Consider the following 12,196-nt stretch of genomic DNA (forward strand, 5'->3'; position numbering starts at 1 on the left):
AGAGTTCTTGATTATAGCCATTCTAACTGGGGTGAGGTGGTATCTCAGTGTTGTTTTGATTTGCATTTCTTTTATGGCTAGGGAGGTTGAGCATTTCTTCACATGACTACTGGCCATTCTTCTTTCCTCTTCAGAGAAGTTTTTCTGTAAGTCTTTGTTTTGGGGGGGGGGGTTCCGATCATGGGGCCTGAACTCTTGGCCTGGGCACTGTCCCTCAGCTCTTCAGCTCAATGCTAGCGTTCTACCACTTGAGCCACAGTGCCACTTCTGGCTTTTTTTCTTTTTGCTTATGTGGTGCTGAGGAATCAAACCCAAAGCCTCACGCATGCAAGGCAAGCACTCTACCACTGAGCCGCCTTCCCAGCCCCTCTCTGTAAGTCTTTAGCCCACTTATTTATTGGACAGTTGTTTCTTTGAAGATTTGTTGCTGGGAGATTTAATTTTTTGAGTCCCAGGTATATTTTAGATAGGAGACCCTTGTCCATTGTATGGCTAGTGAAGATCTTTTCCCAATCTGTGGACTTTCTATTGCTCTTACTAGCTCTGACCTTTGCCATACAGAAGCTCTGCAATTTCATGCAATCTCATTTGTCCAACATTTCTTTGATTTGTTGTATTTCTGGGTCTCTATAAAAGAAATTTGGTCTGTGCTAAGGAGACCTAGGGTTTCTCCTATTCCATCCTATAATGTTTTCAGGGTATCTGCCTTGACTCCTAGGTCTTTGATCCATTTGGAGTTGATTGTGGTGCAGGGTGATATATAAGGATCTAGCTTTAGTTTTCTAGAAATGATTAACCAATTTTGCCAGTACCGTTTACTAAAGAAGCTGTCTTTCTTCCATTCTATTTTTTTTTAACTCCCTTATCGAAGATTAGATATCTATAGGTCTGTAGGTTCATTTCTGGGTTTTCAATTCTATTTCATTGGCCCTGAGATCTGTTCTTGTGCCAGGACCAAGCTGTTTTGATTACTAGGGCTTTGTAGTAGAGAAGGAAACTTGGTATTGATATTCCTCCAGCATTGTTCCTTCTGTTAAGGATCATTTTGGCTCTTCGGGGTCTTTCATTGTTCCATAGGAATTTTTGGATTGCCTCTTTTGTTTCTTTGAAGAATAACGTTGGAATTTTGATAGGTATCACATTGAATTTGTAGATAGCCTTGGGAAGTATTGCCATTTTCATGATGACGATGTTGGTCCTTCTAATCCAGGAGCATGGGAGGTTTTTCACATTCTAAATTCTGTTTTGATTTCCTTTTTCAGGTTTTTAAAGTTTGCATCATAGGGGTCCTTCACTTCTTTGGTTAATTCCTAGCTATTTTTTTGTGGGGCTATTACAAATGGAATTGCTTTCCTGATCTCAGCCACGCTTTTCTCATTGTTGGCTTACAGAAAAGCCATTTATTTTTGAGGGTTAATTTTTTACCCTGCTACTTTGCCAAAGTTTTGAATCACCTTGAGTAATTTGGGAGCGGAGTCCATGGGCTTCTTTAAATACAAGATCATGTCATCTGCAAAGAGGGAAAGTTTTACTTCTTCTTTCCCTATTTGGATCCCTTTTATGTTTGCATCTTGTCTTATTGTTGTAGCTAGGCATTCTAATACTAAATTGAAGAGAAGTGGAGAGAGTGGACATCCTTTTCTCGTTCAGGAGTTAAAAGGAAATTGCTTAGTTTTTTACCATTAATGCTGGCTGTAGGTTTGTCATATACAGCCATTATTGTATTGAGAAATGTTGCCTGGATTCCTAGTTTTTCCAGAACCTTCATCATAAAAGGGTGTTGGATTTGTCAACTGCTTTTCTGCATCTGTTGAGATAACCATGAGCTACTGATGCTCAGCTAAGAACATTTTTATAAAAGAAAGAGTATAAGAAGACTCAGTAAGAGTGCTCTCAGAGGCTCATACAGTGGTTCGATAAGCCCATGCATATAGTCAAGCTAAAGGCATTATGCAAGTCAAGGTGCAAAGCTGACCTGAGTTTTCATCTTTCCTTTTTTTTTTTTTTTGTTCGGTCATGGGGCTTGAACTCTGGGCTTGGGTGCTGTCCCTGTGCACTTTAGCTCAAGGCTAGCACTCTACCACTTGAGCCACAGTGCCACTTCCAGTTTTCTAGTGGTTTATTGTAGATAAGAGGCTCACCGTTTTTCCTGCCTGGGCTGACTTTGAACCGTGATCCTCAGGTCTCAGCCTCCTGAGTAGCTAGGATTACAGGCATGAGCCACTGGTGCCTGGATGAATTTTCATCTTTCTATGGCACAATTGAGTTCACTTAATTATAAGTGAAATAGATGTTGCTTTGGGACTCCGTAATTGAGTGATCTCTTTATTTAGCAAGTCCTTCAGAAGTTTTTCATCTTTATAGTACTTCTCAATTTCCAACGCATTTTTTAACATACATTATTCCAATGGAGTGTTATCAGAGCTAATAAGTCTCTCCAGGTTATAGATGAAGACACTGAAGCTCAAATCAGTAGTACCTGAGTGCAGAGCCAAGGGTTGGGAGAAGCTGGAATATCTAAGAAGTTTAAAGTCACTAATGACTCATACCATCTGTGATCTTAAGTAATCAAGAGGCTGAGATCAAAGAACTGCAGCTGGAAGGCAACCAGAACCAGAAAGTCTATAAGACTCATTCCATTTAACCAGCAAAAAGCTAGAAGTGAGCTGTGGCTCAAATGTTAAAGTGCTGGCCTTAAACAAAAAGCTAATGGACAGCACCCAGGCTCTCAGTTCAAGCCCTAGTACTGGCATGTGAATGCAAAAATCTATCTTCCCTAAGAGTAAAAGTCATAAATCATCACCCACCATGACCTATATTAGATGGAAGTAAATAGCATTGTAGCCTCCTCCTTTGTTTCTCCTTCCCATCCCTTCCCATCCTCCCCCTGTCTCCCCACCCAATCCTCCTAACTCCCCCCACCAAAGTTGTAAAGTTTGTTTTCGACATAACGACTTGTACTTCTCATTGTTGCAACAGGTCCACCTGTGTCCTTATTTAAACGACTTGTTTTCCCCCTTTTCCTCCACAAATTATATCGACATCAAATACAGTGAAAGCAGGGGTTATACTGTGGGGGAGGGATATATAAAACAACAAAAAAATAATCTTATAAATGCATTAGAAACAATCGCATGAAAGAAAAAAAACACATTTGAATACATATCTTAGGGTTCATTTCCCTAACATCACCTTATCTGACCTTTCTGCTTGATTCAGACATATATTAGATATTGCAAATAAGGGAAACCATGGGACCTATGTTTCTTTGGGCTTGGCTTACTTCACTTAATATATTTTTTTCCAATCCTGTCCAGTTCCTAACAAATGGGGCAATGCCATAGTATTCCATTGTGTATATATACCACATTTTCTTGATCCATTCATCTACTGAGGGGCATCTGGGTTGGTTCCATATCTTAGCTGTAGTAAATAATGCTGCAATAAACATAGTTTTGCTGGTAGCTTTAGTGTGGTCCTGTTTGTAAACATTTGAGTAAATGCCCAAAAGTGGGATTGTTGGGTCATAGGGGAGCTCTATGTGTATTCCTTGAGGAACCTCCATACAGCTTTCCAAAGTGGTTGAACAAGTTTACACTCCCACCAACAATGCAGTAAGGTTCCCTTCTCTCCAGGATGTGTTACTCTCTTAAGGGAGCTTTTTCAGAATACATTTACTTCTTGTCTAAGCTCCATTTTTTTTAACCTCCAGCTCTTAACTTCCTTTTTTATTTTTTGGTGCTAGAACTAAGGCTTGAACTCAGAGCCTGGGCACCATTTCTTAGCTTTTATCTTGAGTGTGGAGGTCTACCATTTAAGCTACAACTCAACAGCTTTCTGTTGGTTAATTGGAGATAGAATCTCATAGACTTCCCTTCCCAGGCTGGCTTTGAAACATGATCCTCAGATCTCAGTCTTCTGAGTAGCTGGGATTACAGCATGAGCCACCAGTGTCTGACTGTGACAGATGACTTCTGAGCATATATACATATACATATATATATATATATATATATATAATTTGTTGTTGTTGTTTTAAATTGCCTCTAAATTATTCCATCACGTAGGTCTCTATTCTTCCAAGTTAGAGCCACTGATTCTAATTCAGTGGAAGGGACACTCAGATTTTAAGTTAGGAGACTGTTGGATTGGAGTCTTCTCCTGACACTTTTCAAAGTAGGTTTAACTGTAACTTAGGACTGAATTGGTGGCAAGCAACAGAAACTCAAGTCCAAATAGCTTTAGTAAACAAAGGAGTTTTTCATAGGCATGTGTTTTAAAGGCAGAGCAGGTAGGTGGAGACAGTGAGAAGGAAGAGGAAGCCCATAATAAAGGCCTAGTCTGGGTCATTCTTTGGGAAGGCCAAGGTCCATCTCAGTATCACAGGCCTAGTCTAACCAACAATGTTTAGAAGAAATAATTGTGAATGATCTTAGGTACTTCCAAGTAAATAAATGGAGTTTTAAATTATTGGACATAATTTAAGCTGCAATATGAACAAAGAGAAAGGCAGTTTCAGGGAAAGTTTCATGAAAGAGAGGGAAAAGAAAGTCAGTATCCCAAAAGGAAAATGAATTGGCATGCATGCAAAACTACTAAAGAGCAGTGGATGGGGGAAGTTTGAAGAGGACTCAAAGCCACATGGTTAAGAAGCCAGGCCTCCTCCTCCTCCTTGCCCACCACAAGAAGCCCTGTGCTGAAAATTGCACTGATCATCTCTTCATCAACCTTTTCCCATAGAGAGAGACCAATAAAGCAACATAAAAACTGCCATCTATATACACCCACCTGCCAGCTCTATTTTATGATTCATCATTTATTTGATTCATCATTTATCAATGTCTACCATGGAGCAAAATCTTCAGCTAGACATTTTTGTTGTGTTGTTGTTGGTCATGAGGCTTGAATTCAGCCTGGGCACTCTCCCTGAACTCTTTGAGCCACATTGCCACTTTTGGTTGTCTGGTGGTTAATTGGAGGTAAGAGTCTCACAGACTTCCCTACCCAGACTGGCTTTGAATCACATCCACAGATCTCAGCCTCCTGAGTAGCTTGGATTGCAAGTGTTTTCTAGCACCCTTGACTAGAAAACATTGATACTTACAAAATGCTGAAACTGGATGCTGGTGGCTCACACCTGTAATCCAACAACTCAGGACGCTACAATTGATCTGAGAATTGCAGTTCAAAGCCAGTCTGTGTAAGAAAGTTTGTGAAAATCTTATTTCCAATTTACAAGCAAAAATGTCTTCAGCAGACATGGTCCAGGTGATAAAATGGTAAAAGTCAGCTTTGAGCAAAAAGGCCAAGAGAGAGAATGAGGCTCTGAGTTCAAGCCCCAATACGGGCACAAAATTCAAAAACAAAAGAGACAAGTGCAGTGTCTCATGCTTATAATCCGAAGTACTCAGGAGGCTGAGATCTGAGGATCACAGTTTGAAGCCAGTCCAGGCAAAAAAGTCCACAAGAGTCTGATCTGCAATAAACTATTCAGAAAAAGCTGGAAGTGGCGCTGTGGCACAAGTGGTAGAGCCCTAGCCTTGGGAACAGAGGCTCAGAGACAGTGCCTGGACCTGAGTTCAAGTTCCAGGACTGGCAATGAAAAGGAAAAAGGAAAAGAAAGTTGAGCAAAATGAGTAATAAGTGGCTGGGAAGGTGGCTCAGTGGTAGAGTGCTTGCCTTGCATGCATGAGACCCTGGGTTGGATTCCTCAGCACCACATAAGCAGAAAAAGCTGGAAGTGGTGCTGTGGCTCAAGTGGTAGAGTGGTAGCCTTGAGCTGAAGAGCTGAGGGGCAGTGCCAAGGCCCAGAGTTCAGGCTCCATGACCACCCCCCTAAAAGAGTAATAATAATAATTAATAGATGTTTATATATACCACAATAATCAATTATAAATGATGAAAACTGAAAGAAAAATATTCACTTGGTATGTATATTATTCTCTTCATATGTGTGTCTATTTATATACGCATATATAAACTCACATATATATAAGATTACATGCTTGTATATATGCAGTTAGTTTTTCATATATGTACATGGATTTACTTAACCATAGGCAATTGTTCTTGTGTAAATATATGCATATATGTAAACATATACACATATGAAAATATATACATATGTGTGTATATACACACACCTTACTAGAAAATAAAGCTAACTGATGAAAGTCCCAGAATGTTTATTTATTGAAAGCTTTTGAAAGAAAACTGCTGACATATCACCTTAAAAATAACTTGACTTGGGCTGGGAAGTTGGCTAAGTGGTAGGGTGCTTGCCTTGCATGCATGAGCCTCTGAGTTCGATTGCTCAGCACCATATAAGCAGAAAAAAGCCTAATGTGGCACTGTGGCTCAAGTGATAGGGCACTGGCCTCTAGATGAAGAACTGAGGGACAGCATCCAGGCCCAGAGTTCAGCACCCACAACTGACAAAAAATAAAATAAAATAATTTGACTTTTTAAATATGACACCTCTTGTGGAGTTGTTGTCTAAGAGGGTAGGCATGCAGACTTCACACATGCTATGTTTGGTGGTGACACCAGGACTTTTGCAGTTTGGGTTGCTCAGGTTGGGGCTGGAGGCAGAGAGCTTTGTTTTTCGGTTGTCACTTTTGTTGGCTTCATCAATTTAGAAGTGGTCAAAAACTTGAATTCCTAATGTGTATTTTTGAACATGTGTTTGTGTTTGTGTGTGTGTGTGAGTGTGTATTTGTCTGTAGAATCTCAGCATGTTAGTTTGGGTTCAGATCCAGGAAAGTCATGTTTAAAATGAAGGTGAAAGTGTAAAATATCTTTTGCTTCCTTGTGCAATGGCACTGTGTGTGACAGAGTTGCTGTTTATTACTCTGTAATGACTAATGCTGATGGAAGGACTGCTTACCCTTTCCATCTTGACCACTCCAGCACTAGTCCGGCACATTTATTCTCTGTGAATGATGTGTATTTTTCTGGTGTCTACAAGAGACTGCATTGCTATCCCCAGAGTGTTTTGTGAGATCACTGTAATGCCAACAGTTCTTTCAAACTTTCCACAAGCATCTGATCATTGCATAGCCCTGAAATAGTCTCAGAGAGAGGTAGCATGGGGCCTTATCTGCTTCTTTTGTTGGTGTTCTTGTTGTTGTGTCACTGGGGGGGGGGGTTTGAACACTGGGCCTGGGTGGTGTTCCTCAGCTCTTCGGCTCAAGGCAAGCACTCTACCACTTGAGCCTCAGCCCCACTTCTGATTTTCTGGTGGTTAATTGGAGAGTCTTATGGACTTTATTGCACAGGCTGACTTTGAACCATGATCCTCAGATCTCAGCCTCCTGAGTTCCTAGGATTACAGGTGTGAGACACCAGTGTCCAGCTCATCTGTCTCTTTCTCACAGAGAATCTGAAACCACCTCTGCTGCCCTGGGACAGTGGATGATGTGTGCACAGAGCTGACCACACAATGGAATTCTTTACAGTATTTTTTTCCTGTCCTTGTATTTCTTTTTCTTTCATGCTAATACTGGAGCTTGAACTCATGCTTAGGTGCTGTCCCTTAGCCTTCAATGCTTAAGGTTGCGGCTCTACCACTTGAGCTACAGCAGGATTTTCAGCTTTTCATGGTTAATTTGGATAAGAGTTTCATGGGCTTTCTTGCCCAGCCGGCCTTCAAACTGTCAACCTTAAATCTTTGACTCCTGTGGGATAAGGATGAAAGGCATGAGCAACTGGTGCCCAGCTGCCTTTCCTTCTCGTCTTCAACTTTCTCCTTGTCCTCTGCCTTAGAGTTGGATCCTCCTTAGAGGATATGCTCTGGCTTTTTGGAGGGTGATTGAAGATAAGCGTCTCATGGGCATTTTTTCCTGTCTCGGCTGCCTCCAAATCATGATCCTCAGATATCTCCTGAGTAGCTAGGATATCAGGCATGAGCCACTGGTGCCTGGCTTTCTATTTTAATTTTATTTTAGTGCTAGTGCTGGGGCTTGAAGACTAGGACATGTGCTGTCCCTTAGGTTTTTTACTCAAGTTTGATAGTATAGCATTTGAGCAACATGTTCACTTCCAGCATTTGGTTGGCTAATTGGAGATGATACTCTCCTCTCTGGAGCTTTTCTCCCTAGGTTGGTTTTGAAATGGGGCCCTCAGATCTCTGATTCCAGAGTAGCTAGGATTAGGTACATGAGGCACTGGTGCCAGATATCAGTAGTACTTCTTGAGAGAGGCACATCATAGATGAAAAAGAAGGGCATGAGTCATGTGACCATTGGATCAGAGAGAGTGTCTACCAGGTATAACCAGGGAAGAAGGGTTTATGAAAACAGGACAAAGCCTGTGACCTTGAGGGGCAAGGGATGGAAGGGATGCGAGGGCTGAGTAGTGGAAGAGATGAGGATGCTATGATGGATCCTGGAGGACTAGGGTACCCTGAGGACATTACTGCTAATGAACTAAAACACCATTGAGCCTTGAGCAGAGTGGTGACATGACCGCTCTTAACAAGCATCCTGACATTCAGCCATTGAGAATCAGTTGAAGAAGAACACAGGTGGAGGTAGTGAACCCACTTAAGTTACTCATTTGGCCATGTGAAGAATTGATACTGACTTTTAGTATGAGACACACACACACACACACACACACACACACACACACACACACACACACACACATACACAGAGAGAAGCTGGGGCTGAGGAATGGGGCACTTCCAACTCTACAGCATGCTGCTTCATCCACCTCAAGAGATGCTCACTTCCAGGTGTGGACACGCGCACATGTGCACATGTGCTTGCGAAGAGACTGGTAGAGTTATGCAGAGAGCCTGAGAGAACAGATAGCACAGAACAGAAACAGAATAATTTAGGACACCCCAGAGCTCATAGCAGAGGCATCTACACCAGACTGAGAAACGAGGGAAGATTAACTAGAATGAGCTGCCAGGATACAGACATAAATGATGAAAAGACATTAGTAACTGGGAACAAGTAGCCTTAGGAGTAAATAGTGGAAGAAGTCAGGGCAATACCTTGTGAGAAGTTCTGGAGCAAAATAAGGGAGAGTTTGGAAACCAGTCCAGAGTGTGAGCAAGGAAATGGAATGTCATAATCATGAGGGAAGAACAAGTAGCCTAAGGGGAAAATAGTACATGAAGTCAAGAACCAATCCAGATGCCACTCAATAGATGAATGGATCAAGAAAATGTGATATATATTATATACATTATATATATATATAATATAATATGTATATAATGGAATTCTATGCCTCCATCAGAAAGAATGACATCACCCCATTTGTTAGGAAATGGAAAGTCTTGGTAAAAATTATATTAAGTGAAGTAAACTATGCCCAAAGAAACATAGGTCCCATGGTTTCCCTTATTTATAATAACTAGTATATGTCTAGGACAAGTAGAAAAGGTCAAAAGCTATGTACATATGACCAGATAAGATGAAGTTAAGTGAAATGAACCCCAATATAGACACATAAGTGGTTTTTTTCTTTCTTGCTATTGTTTCTAACATAGTATAAGGTATCATGTGATTTTTTGGTTGCTTTGTATGTTCCTCCCCCATGGTATAACCCCTGTTTTCATTGTAGTTGATGTTGATATAATTTGGGGAGGGGAAATGAAAAAACGAAATGTTTAAATAATAATACAGATTGACCCATTGCAACAATGAGATGTACAAGACGTTGTGTCAAAAATACAAACTTTACAACTTTGGTGCGGGGGGGGAAGGTGGGGGTGGATGGGAAGGTATGGGAAGGGGAAACAAAGGAGGAGGCAACAATACTTGATAAGAAATGTACTCATTACCTTGCTCTTGTAACTGTAACCCCTCTGTACAGTGCTTTCACACGAAAAAAGCTTATTAAACAACAACAACAAAAAAAAGAAGTCAGGACAACACCGTGTGGGAAGTTCTGAAGTGAAATAAAGGACTTTGGAAACCATTCCAGAGTGTGGACAAGGAAATGGAATATGGCCATAACCAGGAGGGAAGAAAACCTCAAATATATTCTTATTCGTAGGAGTGGCAGGTCCTTGTGTGGACAGTGTTGGCTTAGTGATCTTTTGTTTGGTCTCTGATTACTAGATATTTCTTGCCACCTGTAGAGTAAGTGGAGAAAGCCAGGCTGTCTCACCACAGCTTCTGGAGGGGTTTGGGGCCTATATTTCCCCCACACTGGGATTTGGCTTGAGTCACGTGTGCAGGCACCACCTTATGCAAGTAGCCTGGAGAAGTGGGTGAGCATGCATGGCCTTGAATGGCCATCTTTGCCTCTTTTGCAATAAACTCTCTCAGCACTTAGCCTCTTAGAACATCAAGTACTATTTCTCATGACTCCGTGGGTTTGCTAGACTTAACCTCATTCTGATTCCTGCAGTGCGGGCTGAGATCACTCTAATGGCCCCATTGCACAGCCCCATTCACTTTCTTTTAGAACACCGAGGCAAGCAGTCTAACCCCAGCAATGAGAAACTTAGTTACAGTTGGCCACTAGCCAAGAAGATGCTGTGTAGCCCAGGCTGTGTCGAGGCCACTTTATTTTTTGACACAAAAGCAGCATGCAGCAGAAGTTTGGCTGTATTTGGTGATTTGTTTCACATCATCAAAGGAAGGCTGGAATCCACAAACTGAATATAATTACAGGATTGAAAGCTAGGAGGCAATTAAACCTTTCTCTCATTCCTCTTCCTTTCCACCAGCTGCAAAGTGACATTTTTTCTTTCTTTCCTTCTTATCCTAAACCGACCCATGCAGTAGGGTGAAAGGTGGCCCATGAGAAATTAAAGCAATGCCACCAAAGCCCCTTTGATCTCAGGGACATGGAGGGGAGGTTCTGCTCTTGGACAGGGAGCAGCTGGGTGTGGTGTTGGTGTCACAGCCAGGCTGTGGCAGCCATCTGCCTAGCTCCATGATTGGGGTATGTTGCTTAGTGTGTCTGTGTCTTCACCTCTTCCAGTTCCCAGGGCTATGTTGCTCTTATCTGAGGGGAAAATTCTATGTGACACTACTTAGAAGGCAAAGAAAGCATCATTCTGTGTCTGCAAAATGGTTCCTTTCAAAGGTAGTGATGAACTGGCTTGGAGACCTAGGACCCAGAAATCAAGAGGATACAGACTTCTTTAAAAAAATAGTATGTTTACAGCCAGGTGCCAGTGACTCATGTCTGTAATCTTCACTACTCAGGAGGCTGAGATCTGAAGATTGCAATACAAAGTCAGCAGGGCAGGCAAGTCTGTGAGAATCTTATCTCCAGTAAACGATGAAAAAAAGCCAGAAGTAGAACTGTGGTTGAAGTGCTAAAGTGCTAGCCTTGAGCAAAATAAGCTCATGGACCATGCCTAGGCCCTGAGTTCAAGTCCTGCCACTGGCACCAAAAATTAAATTAGCCAAGCAGACTGTCAACTTACACCTATAATCCTACCTATCAGGAGGTTGATACCTAGAGGATTGAGATTCAGAATCAACCCGAAAAATCATCCATATTCAATTTCCCATTAACGAGCAAAACATAGGGCTGGAGAACTGATTCAATGGTAGAGTGTTAGCTGTGAGCCAGAAAGGATCATGGTTCAAAGGATCAGGGTTAGACCTGGCAGACAAAGCTAGGCATGAACCCCTGAGTTTATGCCCCAGTAAGCATAAAATAAATAAATGTTCATGCTTGTTATTACTGTTACTCAGCAGGCAGAGAGAGCACAATCACAAGTTTGATGCCCTCCTACATAGAAATAGCAAGGTTCTTGAAAACAGAAGGGTCTGTGGGACATAGCTTAAAGTAGAAATGTAGAAGAGACCTTGAATCCCATCTGTAGTACTGAAAAATGATCATGATGATAAGAAAAGTTTAAATGGGATGGTAAGTATGAATGCACAGCTTCTCATGGGAGTTGTCCCTTTCTCTCCACATGAGCTCCTCAAGTGCAAACACAGGCTAGGAAAACAGGCTCCAGTCCCTGGCCTCCTGTCTCGGGCCTCTGGCCTCAGGCCTTCAGTCCCTGGACAATTTCTTGAAAGCAGTTACAAAGGACTCCAATACCCAAGATGGAAGGCAGGGGGCAGAATGTCACTTCCTTCCTGGCTTTCTTTAGTGTCACACTGAGTCTTTTCCTTGTTTATTCTACATGCTAGATTTGCTAGCTATTTGTTTTAATTATTAGAAAAACAATCACCAAACAAACAACCTGCTGCTTTTGGAGTTGAGA

The sequence above is a fragment of the Dipodomys spectabilis genome, unplaced genomic scaffold (assembly GCF_019054845.1).
Source record: "Dipodomys spectabilis isolate Male_0828 unplaced genomic scaffold, ASM1905484v1 ptg000086l, whole genome shotgun sequence".
In the NCBI taxonomy this organism is placed as follows: Eukaryota; Metazoa; Chordata; class Mammalia; order Rodentia; family Heteromyidae; genus Dipodomys; species Dipodomys spectabilis.